Source organism: Manis javanica, chromosome 5 (genome assembly GCF_040802235.1).
Source record: "Manis javanica isolate MJ-LG chromosome 5, MJ_LKY, whole genome shotgun sequence".
NCBI classification, from domain to species: Eukaryota; Metazoa; Chordata; class Mammalia; order Pholidota; family Manidae; genus Manis; species Manis javanica.
The window spans coordinates 72,923,306-72,939,547 of record NC_133160.1 but is presented as its reverse complement, the minus strand read 5'-3'; the positions used below and the strand labels follow the sequence as shown (position 1 = coordinate 72,939,547).

Below are 16,242 nucleotides of genomic sequence, written 5' to 3'. Positions count from 1 at the left end.
CTTTCATACCTTTGTGGTCTGAAAAATTGGTTGGTAGAATTTCAATATTTTGGAATTTACTGAGGCTCTTTTTGTGAGCTAGTATGTGGTCTATTCTGGAGAATGTTCCATGTGCACTTGAGAAGAATGTATATCCTGTTGCTTTTGGATGTAGAGTTCTATAGATGTCTATTAGGTCCATGTGTTCTAGTGTGTTGTTCAGTGCCTGTGTGTCTTTACTTATTTTCTGCGCGGTGGATCTATCCTTTGGGGTGAGTGGCGTGTTGAAGTCTCCTACAATGAATGCATTGCAGTCTATTTCCGTCTTTAGTTCTGTTAGTATTTGCTTCACATATGCTGGTGCTCCTGTATTGGGTGCATATATATTTAGAATGGTTATATCCTCTTGTTTGACTGAGCCCTTTATCATTATGTAGTATCCTTCTTTATCTCTTGTTACTTTCCTTGTTTTGAAGTCTATTTTGTCTGATATTAGTACTGCAACTCCTGCTTTCTTCTCACTGTTGTTTCCCTGAAATATGTTTTTCCATCCCTTGACTTTTAGTCTATGCTTATCTTTGGGTTTAAGGTGAGTTTCTTGTAAGCAGCATATAGATGGATCTTGCTTTTTTATCCATTCTATTACTCTATGTCTTTTGATTGGTGCATTAAGTCCATTTACATTTAGGGTGACTATTGAGAGATATGTACTTATTGCCATTGCAGGCTTTAGATTCGTGGTTACCAAAAGTTCAAGGTTAGCTTCTTTAGTATCTTACTGCCTAACTTAGCTCGCTTAATTGAGCTGTTATATACACTGTCTGGAGATTCTTTTCTTCTCTCCCTTCTTATTCCTCCTCCTCCATTCTTCATATGTTGTGTGTTTTGTTCTGTGCTCTTTTTAGGGTTGCTCCCATCTAGAGCAGTCCCTGTAGGATGCCCTGTAGAGGTGGTTTGTGGGAAGCAAATTCCCTCAGCTTTTGTTTTTCTGGGAATTGTTTAATCCCGCCATCATATTTAAATGATAGTCGTGCTGGATACAGTATCCTTGGTTCAAGGCCCTTCTGTTTCATTGCATTAAGTATATCATGCCATTCTCTTCTGGCCTGTAGGGTTTCTGTCGAGAAGTCTGATGTTAGCCTGATGGGTTTTCCTTTATAGGTGACCTTTTTCTCTCTAGCTGCCTTTAAAACTCTTTCCTTGTCCTTGATCCTTGCCATTTTAATTACTATGTGTCTTGGTGTTGTCCTCCTTGGATCCTTTCTGTTGGGAGTTCTGTGTAATTCTATGGTCTGTTCGATTATTTCCTCCCCCAGTTTGGGGAAGTTTTCAGCAATTATTTCTTCAAAGAGACTTTCTATCCCTTTTCCTCTTTCTTCTTCTTCTGGTATCCCCATAATACGAATATTATTCCTTTTGTATTGATCACATAGTTCTCTTAGTGTTGTTTCATTCCTGGAGATCCTTTTATCTCTCTCTATGTCAGCTTCTATACGTTCCTGTTCTCTGGCTTCTATTCCTTCAATGGCCTCTTGCATCTTATCCATTCTGCTTATAAATCCTTCCAGGGATTGTTTCACTTCTGTGATCTCCTTCCTGACATCTGTGATCTCCTTCCGGACTTCATCCCACTGCTCTTGCATTTTTCTCTGCATCTCATCCCACTGCTCTTGCATTTTTCTCTGCATCTCATCCCATTGCTCTTGAATTTTTCTCTTCATCTCCGTCAGCATGTTCATGACTTTTATTTTGAATTCTTTTTCAGGAGGACTGGTTAGGTCTGTCTCCCTCTCAGGTGTTGTCTCTGTGATCTTTGTCTGCCTGTAGTTTTGCCTTTTCATGGTGATAGAGATAGTGTGCAGAGCTGGTACGAGTGATGGCTGGAAGAGCTTCCCTTCTTGTTGGTTTGTGGCCTTCTCGTGGGAGAATAGTGACCTCTAGTGGCTTGTGCTGGGCAGCTGTGCGCAGACAGGGCTTCTGCTTCCTGCGCAGTTCTTTGGGGTTTATCTCCGCTGTTGCTGTGGGCTTGGCCTGGCTGGGGCTGTTCCTACAAAATGGTGGAGCGCCGTTGGAGGGGGAGCGGCCGGGAGGCTATTTATCTCCGTAAGGGGCCTCTGTGCTCCCTGCTGCCCAGGGGGTTAGAGTGCCCAGAGATCCCCAGATTCCCTGCCTCTGGTCTAAGTGACCTGTCCTGCCCCTTTAAGACTTCCAAAAAGCACTCTCCAAACCAAAACAACAACAGCAGCAATGAGAGAGGGAACAGAAAGGAAAAAAAGAAAGGAAAAAACATGCGATTTTTTTTTTTTTTTTTTTGTCCTCAGGTGCCGGTCCCAGGCACCCGCTCACTGGTCCTGCTGCCCTGTCTCCCTAGCACCAGGGTCCCTGTCCTTTCAAGGCTTCCAAAAAGCACCCACCCACCGGTCCCGCAGGGAAGGAACGCTCGATATTCTTTGTCCTCAGGCGCTGGTCCTAGGCACCCGCTCACCAGTCCCGCCGCCCTGCCTCCCTAGCACTGGGGTCCCTGTCCCTTTAAGGCTTCCAAAAAGCCCTCGCCAAAAAGAGAGAAAGAAAAGGGGAAAAACGCGCGATTTCCTCCGTCCTCAGGTGCCGGTCTCAGGCACCCGCCCACCAGTCCCACAGGGAAAAACGTGCGATATTCTTTGTCCTCAGGCACCGGTCCCAGGCACCCGCTCACCAGTCCCGCCGCCCTGCCTCCCTAGCACCGGGGTCCCTGTCCCTTTTAGGCTTCCGAAAAGCACTTGCAAAAAAGAGAAAAAAAAAAAGGGGAAAAATGCGCGATTTCCTCTGTCCTCAAGTGCCGGTCTCAGGCACCCGCCCCCCGGTCCCGCAGGGAAAAACGTGGGATATTCTTTGTCCTCAGGCGCCGGTCCCAGGCACCCACTCACCAGTCCCGCCACCCTGCCTCCCTAGCACCGGGGTCCCTGTCCCTTTAAGGCTTCCAAAAAGCGCTCGCCAAAAAGAGAAAAAAAAAATGGGGAAAAACGCGCGATTTCCTCCGTCCTCAAGCGCCGGTCTCAGGCACCCGCCCGCCGGTCCCGCAGGGAGAAACGCGGGATATTCTTTGTGCTCAAGCGCCGGTCCCAGGCACCTGCTCACTGGTCCCGCCACCCTGCCTCCCTAGCAACGGGGGCCCGTCCCTTTAAGGCTTCCAAAAAGCACTTGCCAAAAAAAAAAACCGCTCCGGTTTCTTTCCACCCGCCGGGAGCCGGGGGGAGGGGCGCTCGGGTCCCGCTGGGCCGGGGCTTGTATCTTACCCCCTTCGCAAGGCGCTGGGTTCTTGCAGGTGTGGATGTGGTCTGGATGTTGTCCTGTGTCCTGTGGTCTCTATTTTAGGAAGATTTTTCTTTGGTATATTTTCATAGCTCTATGTGTTTTTGGGAAGAGATTTCCACTGCTCTACTCACCCCGCCATCCTGGCTCCGCCCCCCTGTGAAATTATTTTGATACACCAATATATATTTAGCTGTTCATAATATAGTTAGTTCTTCTATATTAGCCAAGTGTGCCAGAATAAAGAGGCTAGGCATTTGTCATTAGGTTTGTTTTTTAAGGATTTTGAGAATGGGGCAAAGGGTTGGGAGGGTAGGAGGGAGCATAGGCTTGACCTGTGGTCTCATGATGTCTATCTCCGGTAGAGACATTATGTCACATCCATAGTCTGTCCTCTAGATGTTCTGTAAGATAAACTTAAGGAATTTCTTGATCCTGTTCTTCTCCAAGATAGTGATTACCCTCAAACAGTGGGGACATGTCATTTAGGACCATTTGTCTTGCCCTAAGATAGGGTCAGTTATTGCCTGATTACCATATAATATGTTAGGAATCTTACCTCCTAACTCCCTGGTTTTTTAAATAGAATCTTAGCCTTAAGATGGAGTCCCTTCTGCTCTTCATTTTCATCATAGGCAGGGAAAATTAATCATGATGCTTGTCCCATGTCCCTGCCCTACTGCACTTAGAACTTTGGCAGGCAAAGATGGATAGTAGTTAGGGAAGGTTGAATGAAAAACTTTAAATCCGATTTGGGTCATAAGGAAAAGGTAGGAAATTAACCTTTTTTGATGTAGGTAGGATATGACAGGCACAGAACTTAAAATCAGCGGACCAAAAGTGTGTAAGCACCAAACTAACTCACTTTGACTTGGGGAAGTCTTCATGTAATCAGATCACTTCTGGGTCCTTTTTCTAGAGAGCCTTGTGTGGCAGGCTAAGAAGTTTGGACTTTTCCCAAGAGACATTAGAGAGCCACTGAATATTTTTGACTTGGGAAGAATATAATTAAAGTGATGTTTTAGCAACATCATTGTAGCTGACCTGGAAAGACTGGAAAGCTTATAGTAACGGTTTAGGCAAGAAGCACTCAAGACTTTTTCTTCACTGTTTAAATTTCAGTGAATGCAGGTAGTTACCAGAACCCCTGGTTTTGTCTCATTATCATAGAATTACCAATTACCAAGAACGCCCCCTCAACCCTCTTTTTTCCTGTTTTCAGCATCTTTAATTCCTGGTCCTCCTGGAATTATCAGTATTCGTGCAAATTTTCAGTATTTTTTTTAGCTGCTGTTCTTTCCTTTTGGCCTTGCTTAGTCTATCTTCCATTGCTTCTTTTCTATGAGCTGCCCTGTCCTGATCTAGATTTTGCTTGGTTCAGAAAGTAGGCCTTCCCATTGCAGCCTAGTCTGGCTGTAGAGAATTCCTATAAATGGATGGCCTGTATTATTCAGTTCCTAATATTTCTGACATATTTCATAACATTTGCTAAGCTTTAATGGTTACTAATGTTTGATGTCATTTTATTTCATAAATACAATGAAGTATTTCTGCCTCTCTTTTTGGCATTGCAACAGATGAACATGTTAAATTTAGTGTGGTTGTGTTTGTGAGTGGAAGATAAGGACAGTAGCTCTAGTAACCCTGTAAGTTTCTTATCGCCTTATTTTTTGCTCAATTTCAATTAAATTTGAAGGTCTTTAAAATTAATGTGAGAAAATCATATTCATTAGTTTGATCTTTATGTTCTCCTTAAAATAGTGCTGTTGGCTTCCGACTATTGTTTTTCTAGTTAATAAATTATTTCTGCATTGTCTTACAGTGACTTGATAAAATAGTGACTATTAAAATATATGAGGTGAAAACATATAAAGGGTGAAAAATAATAGAAGCCTTGAATCTGGAATATGGATATATCTACACACACATAATATATTTCCTATGCCATTTGAATCTATAATAATATTCCTTTAAAAGCATCATTATAGTAGTTTCTATGTATCTCAAAAGTATTTTTAAGTTACTTAAGGCTTTAGGAAAGTAGAAATTCTGAGTAATTAATCCTTACTGCAAATTGTACTGAAGGCAATAAGAAAGCATCAAGTATATAAAATTGACTTTTAATTATGGGCTATTTTATGAATGATTCAGTCCTGCACTTCTGCTTGAACACTTCTACTTGAAACCTTTTTTCTTCCTCTTTTCTACCATGAAAGAGGACAATCAAACTTGGTTTTATCTTGAGAGTTCAAGAAAGGGTGAAAAGTGAATAGATGTCTTTATTTTGGAAAATGGATCAATTTTGAAATTCAACTGGAATAAGCAATTTAAAAATTTTATATAGAAAATTATATCTAACTTCATAATTAACTTATTTATAATGCAAAAAAAAACGATAATGTTTCTTAAAGCCTCTGAATAACCACTTTTTCTGAGCATGACAGATTAAGTGAAAACAAAAGAAGTGTACACAACTGGGAGGGGTCACAGGTCTGTAGCTGCATGAAGGCAGAGGGCAGTACTTCTGGGGAGTGCAATTGACATGAGCATCTGGGTCTTTTGTCATGTTTTGGATGGATGACCTGAGTCTGATATATTGGTGAATAGCATTAACAAAGATCTGGTTGTCAAAGGCTAGAAAGAAAAATGCAATTAACCATAGCAATGAGGTGATGTCTGTGTTTGGGGGAAAATTGACACCTAACTGGCAATAGAAAATGCTGAAATGATACTGTCAGTAAAAGGCCAGATTTGTGTGTATGTGTATCTGTTATACAGTGATTTCAATTCAGTGGTATATGACAGCAAAATTTTTAGTAATGTTTGATTTATGTGATGAAAGTAAATATATACCTGTTACTAAAAAAATGACACAGTGAACTCAGTGAATTTATAACTCTTAACTTACTTATTTCACCAGCCTGACATTTGTAAAACTGTTTGTTTCTACTTAAAGAAAATTAGAATTAAGTTAAAGTGCATGGGAGTCCAAAAGAAGTTTGCTCTTTTTTGGTTTAATTTTTTTTTTTCTCTATAAACCATGCCATCCAGAGTAGGGAACCATATCTAATCTCCCAATTAGGTCAGGCCCCAGGATAATCAATCTCTTTAACAGCAGATGCCTTGTTTTAGCAAATGAATGCTTAGTTTCAAAAGCAGTTATTGTGTTGAGAGAGGAGTGCAGTTGGCATGGGTGATTAGAACTCTTTTAAACCCTATAAAAAGCTTCTGTAGATTGTTTTCTGCCCACACTTTGTGAACTGAAGTAAATGCTGTATATATCCTTCTTAAAATGAACATGGTGGGGACTTTATACAGCCTGTGAGAACATCTATATGCATATAAATGGAATTAGTTGAAGTGCAAAATTTTTATGTCCATTTGAATTAAACTGAAATTTTTTGTAATTTTGATAATATCTGAAAGTAATACGTATGTTTATAGAAGGAGCTTTTCATATTTATTAAGTATGCTCTTTAATGACAATAACTTCATTATTAGATTAACATTTTTTAAACTGAAAATAGTGTCAGGTTAACATGATTCTCATATCTATTGTGTGGACTACATTTACATTAGTTTGTAAATGTCTTTCTTTATATCTGATGCCTTTTCAGTTCATATTCATACCATATGTAAATGGACATTGTACAAGACAACTTGAAATCAAGAAGAAATAATTTAAATTAAAATTTATTAACTGTGTATTAAGTCAAAACTAGAGATTTATTTTGCTTACAACTCATTTAATCAAAGATACACTGAAATAGAGTGAAACACCTTTCAATATGGTATAACAAACAAGCCTCAAAGGCTTCAGTAAATTATTTTAGAAAATCATTGTTCAAAATCTGATGTCTGGAACTCACTAGTGATACCTGAAAGTGATACATGAAATAATTCAGAAGGTGACATAAATACCTATTTCCTTGTTTAGGACAGGAGATTACATAATTAAAAGCATGGAGATGAATATTTGCAAGGTAGTTAAGAAAAAAAGCACTCACCAGTATATTTTAGATTCCAACTTTATTGTGTAATGGTCAGTTCTACCAATTTTTCTCACCTCTTAAAAATTGTTTCAATCATGCATAATCAGTGGAAAGTTACTATTTTCCATAGTGAAGCCTGATAAGATATCTGAGTAAAAATTAAAAGCAAATGGCCTTTTATTTAAGAAATATTTGATGTTAATTACTTCTTACCTTTCACACAACTTAAATGTTGGTAAGTGTATAGGATTACATTACTTTTTAAAGTAAGGTTTTAAGGCCAAATTGGTAGATAAGTTAGAGATCCAGTCGGACAAGATTTTTAAAGTACAGGTGTTCTTAATAATACCAAAAACTGAAATGAAACTGTGACAATTTACTTGTGCTCATTCTAATGTATGACAACATTTAAATATGACTAATAGAATGGCTTCTGTATATTAAGAACCTTAAACTTTTAAGATGGAGAATAGTTTACTGTCTAGATCTGTTACTCAGCTATATTTTAGATTTAAAACTTTATTTAATTACATATACATGTATATTATATATACAATGATACATAATTATGTAAGGCAATTTATATTTGGTTTAATGAAGTTAACACTTCAGTTCATACAACAGCTTTTAGTCAGACCCTAATGATTTTCAGAACCCAGAGATTTCCAAGCTGAAATTCTTTCTTATCATCGAGCTCTTGTAGCTAAGTTCATGCATGATTATTTCTTCCTAGACACACACACACACACACACACACACACACACACACACTATATAATGTGAAAGAAATGTACCAAATGTTAACAGTGTCTCTTTGGGTGATGGAAAGATTTGGATGATTCATAGAATCTTTTTTATTGTATTTATATAGACTTACATTTTTAATGAATTTTTTAAGACTAGGAAAAATATAGCTGTTTTCAGTTTCAAAAACATACACAGTACAATCTGAGCATAGGTGACATATAGAAAAAAACAAGTTTTTTTTTCCTGCCCTCTTAAATCTCTGCAAGGGCAAATACCCTGTTCTTTTCTTGGCACACTGATTTGGCCATGCTGTTGAAGTGATCCACTCATGAACTGTAAGGAGTATGCTTATGCTGTGCTTAAAGCATCTGAGAAATGATAAAAAATAACAAACAGTAAATGTGACAAACAAGAACTGTATCTACCTGGGGTCTTAGGACACCTCTACAGTTTTCAAATTATTAAAGATTCCCATAGACCTTTTGTTAATGTAAGTTATATCTATAGGTATTTATCATATTAGATCTTAAATCTGGGAAATTTTTGAAATATTTATTGATTCATTTAAAAATAATAATGAGTATCCATTACATGTTAACATACATAATATAGCTTTTCCAAAACAAAATAAAAAGCATAATGAGAAGAATGGCCCTGTTTTCCATTTTTATAAATGTCTTTAGTATATGGCATAATAGAAGACAGTTGGATTCTCTTATCTGCTTCTGCATTCATTTGTTACAATATGATATTTTAATTGAAGTATATGAAGAAAACTTGGCTTCATACTAATATGTAGTTGGAAAAGGGAGAAGTATTTTAATAACTTTTTCAGGTAATTTGGATGTTCTTTAATATTATACCAAATCTCAACAAGTAGTAGCTTGTCAAAGATCACATGAAATGTGAAATGAGAAATCATATCAATAACTTTTCAATACCTTAGTAACTCTCTTGTTTCCCAAGGAAAATTTCTAAAAGGAGTCTAACTTTTGCTCTTAAAAAATACCTTGTGGTATTCTAATAATGAAACAATCCCAAACACATTTTGAGGGTTGAATTTAATTTGTGTCAAAGTTGTTTTCTAAAATATCCAAGCACTGTATAAATCTCCAAGCTTGATTTCTTAATTCTTAGATAAAACAACTTCAAAGTTTATGGTTCATTGCATGGATGAGGTCATAAAGCCTTTGGTTTTCATCTTTTTGGAGGTAACTTCATCTAACATGAAATAAGCAAATATGAGCAGGATAGGAATACAATAGTGGTTTGATAAATAGTCGTTGGAGCAGTATTCTACTGTTCTAGATTTCTGTCCTCCTCGTAAGTATAAAAGAATTTCCAAACAAAACTTTTGCCTGAGTTCTGAGAACCAAAATACTGATTTCCAAAAGAAAATATTTACTTCAGTGGTAAATTCTTATACCAGAAATTGAAGCCAAAATACACATTTCTGTTTATCACACTCATAATATGTCAGACATTATTAAAAATAATTTAGAATGCTCCCACACATTGCTTTTGATGATGTCTCTTTTCTTTGTAAATACATGTACAAAATGTCTCAAAAGTTAAGAGATCATAAAAACTTAAAATCCCTTTTCTTTCAAAATGAAGGTCTATTTGTTCCCACTAGGAAATGTGGATGACACGTTTTCACCTTCTTTTTCTGAATGACATAAACAATGATGTCACTCTTTTAAACAAGTCAAATAGCAGTGTTAGAAGATTCCTGTGGCTATGGCTATATTTAAGATTTCAAGGAAAACCACCCTTTACTCTCCTTGCTCTCCCAGAATAGATAGGGTTCCCCTACTGAGCACACTTATTCCTACAACTTTGGGTTCCCCCACATTGCCTTCATTCCAGTTGGTAATCACTTATTTGCACAATCGGTTGCTTAATATCTGCTTCTCTCATTATACTGTAAGCTCCAGAAAGGAAGGCTTGGAGCCAGCTTTTCCATTTTATGCCTGGGTCCTACCACAGTGTTCGGCACATGATAAGAACTCTGTAAGAGTTGCTGCATATATGACTAACTGAATACTGCATAGCATTTGATGTACTTTAGATTTGTCAGAATATTTTCCTACACCTTTTATATTTTGGGATTCTGCATCCTTCTTGAGTTGGCTTTTGTGATACAGCTATTTCTTTCTCACCTCCTTGACTATTCCATTTTTACCCTCTTCCTTGGCTTTTTGTTTCGATTTCACATGACTTAAGGCAATTATGAAGTTCTGTCTTGAATTTACTCTTTTCCTCTTTTTACACACTTTCTATTAATTATCCATAACATCTGTGATTCCCAAATATAAATATCCAATCCCAGGGTCTCCCTCAAAATATGGGTCTGCATTTTCTGGGTATTCTCTGTACCCAGATGTCCATCCTTTTAAAGCTATAGGTCTATGACTAAACTCGTCATTTTTCAGAGCGTCGGTTAACCCCGTTTTGCCCACGTGTCCCAGTGGAAGCACTGCTCTTCCAACTCTTGGGCTGCCTTCATCTTCCCTTTCACTGACTCCCATCATGTCTCTTACTCAGGGGCCATGTTTCCATCCCTATCTCTACCACATTAGCTCACACCTTGGCCATCTCCCATCTGTCCTGTTTGATGGCCTTTATACTCCTTCTGTGTGCTGCTTCTCTGGGCTTTACTGCATCCTGCATGCTGGTATGAGAGTAACCTTTCCAAACTGTTGCTTTCATTTCATAATTCTTCCCTTAAAAACTTTCAGTCAACTAATAATTTGAACAATGTCTGAGTATATGATAGTATTGAGGAATTAGAGTTAATTTCTTTAGATTTGACAGAGGTATTATAGTTGTACTGAAAGAGGTTCTTATCTTTCACATACATGCTGAAATATTTATGAGTAATTGATATGATACTGGGATTTTATTCAAATAATATAGAATGGGGAAACACGGATGGAGTGTAGATGGTTAAGATAGGCCAGAGCTGATGTTTATAGAGACTAAGTGATAGGCACATGGAGGTTCATAACACTGCTTTATGTAATCTTATATTTGTTTGAAATTCTGAAAAATAAAAAAGTTTTTAAATAAACTTTTCAGTTCTCTTGGTGCTTATAAAATAAAGTCTAAGCTCTTTATTCAGGAATTCAATGCCAAAAGTGAAACCCGGTCTGCCTTCCCAGTGCCATCACCCAACAGCTCCCACATATGTCCTCTGCTTATGTAGCAGACCAGCAGACTGTCATGCGTGTAAACATCTTTCCCAGCTCTCTGCATTCTTGCACATTTCTTACCATAAGCAACCTGGCTGCAGGATTGCCTTTAGCTCAGGCATAGGGTAGCTTGGAAGTGCTGTAAACATTGCCAGTAATAGTCAGCAACCAACAACAAGGAGGGCTGGTGATGCAGTTACCCAGCTGTGCTCTCCCTTGTCTCCCATGAGTCTCTACTGGGCTTGAGTCCCAGTTGGCCACATGGGTATCTTAATCTTGAAAGCACTTGTATTGCCTTCCTTCCCTTTTTGGTCTCACCTTTTCACTTCTGTACTGGTGCTAGAGGGGACCACTTGCATCAAGTCTTAGATTTGGTATGCTTCTGGAACATTCCAGTCTCACTCAGCTACAAAGGCACCCTTTTCAGATTCTGTGCCCTGTCCAAGTCAGTCTCTTGGCCAGGCATGTTCCTTCTCTCCTTCTCTGCCAATTAAATACATCATTAACTTTTCTAATCTGAATTTTAGCACAATTTAAGCCATTTAAAAAAACTTGGAAAATATAAATGTCATAGAGAAAACAAACCCTGTCCATAGTTACAACATCCCAGAGAAGAACATTTTCTTTGGTCTTTTTTCTGTCTGTGTCTGTGGCCATCTGATTGATCGCCTGGAGCTGGAAGACCCACTTCCTAGACAGCTCGCTCACGTGGCTCTTGGGAGGTACCCCTCGGTTCCTCACCGGCTTTCAGTTCCTTGCCGCATCAGCCACTTCACGGGCATCATGAAATATTCACGTGACACGGCAGCTGGTCCTACCAAGAGAAGTGATGTACGAGAGAGCAAGGAGAAAGTCACAGTATCCTTTATACTTTGAAAGTAACATATTGCCACTTCTGCCATATTCTGTTGGTCATACCAACCAGCCCAGGGGCACCGTGGAAGGGGACTACACAAGCTCATGGATATCATGAGCGGGGATCTTTGAAGCTAGCTAAGACACCTAGTTTGTAATCTACAGCTGCTTTAGGGGTTTTTGAAGACTGCCTTTAGGTCATCTCTTTTTATATCTTTCTAGCCTGGGCTTTGATCATCTCATTTCCCTTTTCACCTATGTCTCACCTGTCTCTTAAGATCCCAGCCTTTCTCCCAGTCTTTTAATTTTAGTGCTACTGTCTTCCTTTCTTTGTTATTTTTTTCGCACATCTCCTAATCTGGTAATAAGATTCGAGTATATTTTTCAAACCACTTTTATTCCTTCTTAATCTCTAGAGCATATTTGATTTCTAAAGTCAGAATGTTCCAGAAATAGCCCTATTCAATTGCTTTCTTAGACTTCAGGTTATCTTATTTTCAGAGTTGTTTCTTTACCTTAGAAAAGAAGGTGCCATAGTCTTTTATTTGTTACAACAGCCTCCTCTATTTTTATTTGTTCATTGATAAAATCTTACTCTTCACTTGGTAAAATAATAGTTGGGGTCACTGACATCTAAAACTACAATAAGAAGCCATGTATCAAAGAAAACTTGTGCTAAAGTGGCAAAAGGTTTACCTTTGGGGCTGCAGGTAGAGCCATATGACTATAGAAGTAAACTGTTCCCCAGATTCCTTCATAGCCCTGAATATAGTTTAAAACAGAATTAGAAGGAAAAGGTTCACACTAGGGATGCAAAACTAGAACTCTGCTTATTAGTATTGTAGACTTTCTGGAACTTCATTGATTTTGGATTTTTTTTTAAGTCATGAAAATATTTTCTGTAATTCTATCTGAACATTTTACATTCATGAAATCATTTATTTTAGAGGTAATATAAGCTTATAGCAGACCATTCAAATTAATTAAGCATTAAAGATAACATGAATGTACATTAAGAATAAAAATATGACAGCATGTACAAGATGGACAATAGGGAAAATTTGCTGGTATACAATTAACTCTAATATTATCCTTTTTTTCAGTACCTGTCAATAAAAATGGCAGTTTTATCATTTGAAGATTCTAATGTATCATTTATGTAATGAGGAGTTCCTAATGGGGAACCTGCCTTTTCTTAAATTTCCATCGTCATAATCTTAGAATCTCAACTTTCTTTAAATTAAGCGGCTCCTTCTTCTGCATTCTTCTCTCAGATATGAAGGCTGATTTGTTAGCTTTGGTTTTTTACTCTGTTTCCTATGCTTTTCTTTTATATTTGCTTTCTTGCTCTTTTATTTTCTTTGCTTTCATTTTTAGAATGTGGTTGGGTTGAAGCCCTAAGCAGATCACTGCCATTAATCATCTTCTGCCTACTAATTGCTTTGCTGTCATTTCTTTTGGTAAACCACTGAGGGGTGTGCCTATTTTAGGAAATATTTAGATTTGTTTGGGCTTTGGTTGAAAATTGATAAAGTAAGGATGATTACATAAACGTGAGCATGTGCTACAAATGAATTCAAAATCCCACTTCTCTTTTACTTCTTCTACAACTAACTACAGGATCAGTCTCTTCCTCCTCAAACTCAGTAGTCTCATTTATTGGCAGACCTTTATCCTCAGAGGCTTAAATAACATTCAACTTTACACAACTATCTGCCTTCTCTTTATATCAGTCATTCAAAACTTCATAAAACCAATTATTATCCACATGAATGGAACCTCCACTTTGGCATTACTCCAGAGCTCCAAACCATCATTATGTTGCTCACAGAGGTTCTCAACCCTCTCATGTAGGGTTGCTGCTTATTTTTGTCATGACTGAAAAAGTAATAGAATACTCTACGACATGATTTTTCATTTCATCTTCCTAGAAAAGTGGCTTTCTATGACTCAACAAGGTTTGTGCAGGCAGATATGTTCACAGAAGACTGGGCTTTGAACACTGCAGTCATCATTCCTCCCTATCTTTTTCTTCCCATACATATCTATCCATATCTTCCTACTCATGGCCATTTTTGGCTTCAGATTTCTGTGCATACTCTCTTGTTCCTCTTCAGTCTAGAGAATAAAACCATCTTCATGTAGATTATCTGGATTATCAAAATGAAAACCATCACCAAGAGCTGCAACAATGTCAAGATCCATATCCAACTGATGGCCTCAAATAGGAATTGCTTTGTTTATTAATCCAGTATTTTCCTCAAACTCCAATGCAAATGCTAATCAAGACAAATTAATTCCAGGGCCTGGAATTACTACCTACTTCTTTTTCATTTCTCCTGTTATGTGCACCAAAGTATTTTGAGGAACGGGCACCAAGGGCCCCAGTGATTCTTTCAAGGTGGTGTAGGTAGTCATAATGATTGTCAAAGAACTCTCCATAACTTCTTCCTCTGCTTTGCTCACCTCCAGCATTTGTATGCTTTGTGGGCAACAGAATCCTCTGGAGTGCATTTGCATCTACTGCCAGAGACTCTCTGACTTGAGTGGAACGTGTGAAAAGACAGTTTTCCTCTATATTAAGGGTTTTTTCCCCCATTCTGCAGCCATGCGGGACTCACGCAAGAACACTTGAGGCTCCTAGAGCAGGTGGCACACAGCTCAGAAGCAGACAAGGCCCAGCCAGAAGGCACATCTTAAAGTCATGCCATACATATGCCTTTGGGCTTTAAAGTGCAGGGCTGAAGAGCTGGCTTAGAGACACAGTAAAATCTGCAAGTATTATTGCACCCAATGGTGTCTAAAAACACCTAATCCCTGCCTCATCCACACCTGCAAGATTAGCCAGAGCTGTCAGAATTGTCTCAAGTTACCTGCTCAACTCCGTACCCTGCTCAGGTTGAAAGCCCCTAAAGTCTAAAGCCCAAGCCTTAGATCAAAACACTGTGATTTCCCCTCCCTCATTCATTTCTTATTTATTTCTTAAGGTTCCTTACCCATTCAACAAGATGTTGGGGTTTGAGTAGATCAGTAAGTACTACTTCTTTCTCCCCATTCTGAGTCTGGAACCTATCAAGAGACAGATGTAGAATTTCAGGAGGAGAAAATAATCACTTAATATATCACGTTTATTAAAGAGAAACCTGGTTTCTGGAATCAGAGTATTCCAGCATAGGCCTTTTAAATTGAACTCTTAGCCTCTGTTTTCCATATGTTCATTGAGTAGTATATTCCTACTTTCTTCAACTCAAAACATGCAGCTTATTCTTTTCATAATGTAAACTCCCACTGGTTGTCATTTGTTCATTAATATATCTACTACTTCTACCTGGATAAAATAATAACTTGGATTTCTTAAGACCTATGGCAAAATGTATAAGCACCCTTGATTTAGACAGGGAACCCATTTTTCCACTGGTACCAACCTCCCTCTTAGGGCAGGTCCCTTATTCCATCACAGAGAGCTGACTCCAGGGCATGCCTCCCGAGGTCATGTTGCCAGTGAGTGAGGAATGGCCTTTGCTGAACCAGTCAATCAATTCTCCCAACTTTGCATTCAGGTAAGTCACTCCTTATCTTGTTGGAGCAGAAGTCAGAAAGGTTGCTTAAGTGGATGAACTTCCATATGGAACCTGAAGCCAGGTAAATGGAGCTCCCCTCCCAGTGGATATATACTCTACCTAGCAATACATGAGAGGTAGTTTCAGCAATCACCCCTCCCCACTCCCACATGCTTAAGTCTGAGGCAGTTAGCATAGAGACAGCTGATTTGAAGATTGGGCATCCTCAGAGGAAAGTACCAGGAACATTTCTAGTTTCATCCCTGTACAAAAAATGATAATTGACACTGTCATATAGATAACCTACTAATCAATGAAAAGGTTCAAATTTAGGTAACAGAAGGTTTAGTTAGAGACATCAAATTTCCTGCCATTTGACTTTCATGTTTTTTTCTCCAGTTTGAATTACAGAAAAGATCATTTGAGCTGCTGCATAAAAGATGGATTATAGCAAGAATAGAAGCTCATGGCAGACTATTGAGGTAATTCATAATGGCAGTATTACATGCTAGGGTGGAGATGAAGTGAAGTGGATGAACTTGGGGCATATTTTGGAGGCAATGCTAAAATTTTAAAATTAGACTGGAGTTAGAATTCTGCAACTTACTTGTCATATGACTTTGG

At 38.4% G+C, this 16,242-nt stretch overlaps 1 pseudogene; it reads right to left on the bottom strand.

Moving 5' to 3' along the window:
* Positions 1 to 13,216: 13,216 nt before the first annotated feature.
* LOC140849790 (protein LTV1 homolog pseudogene) lies at positions 13,217 to 14,824 on the bottom strand (annotated as a pseudogene).
* Between the last annotated feature and the right edge of the window lie 1,418 nt (positions 14,825 to 16,242).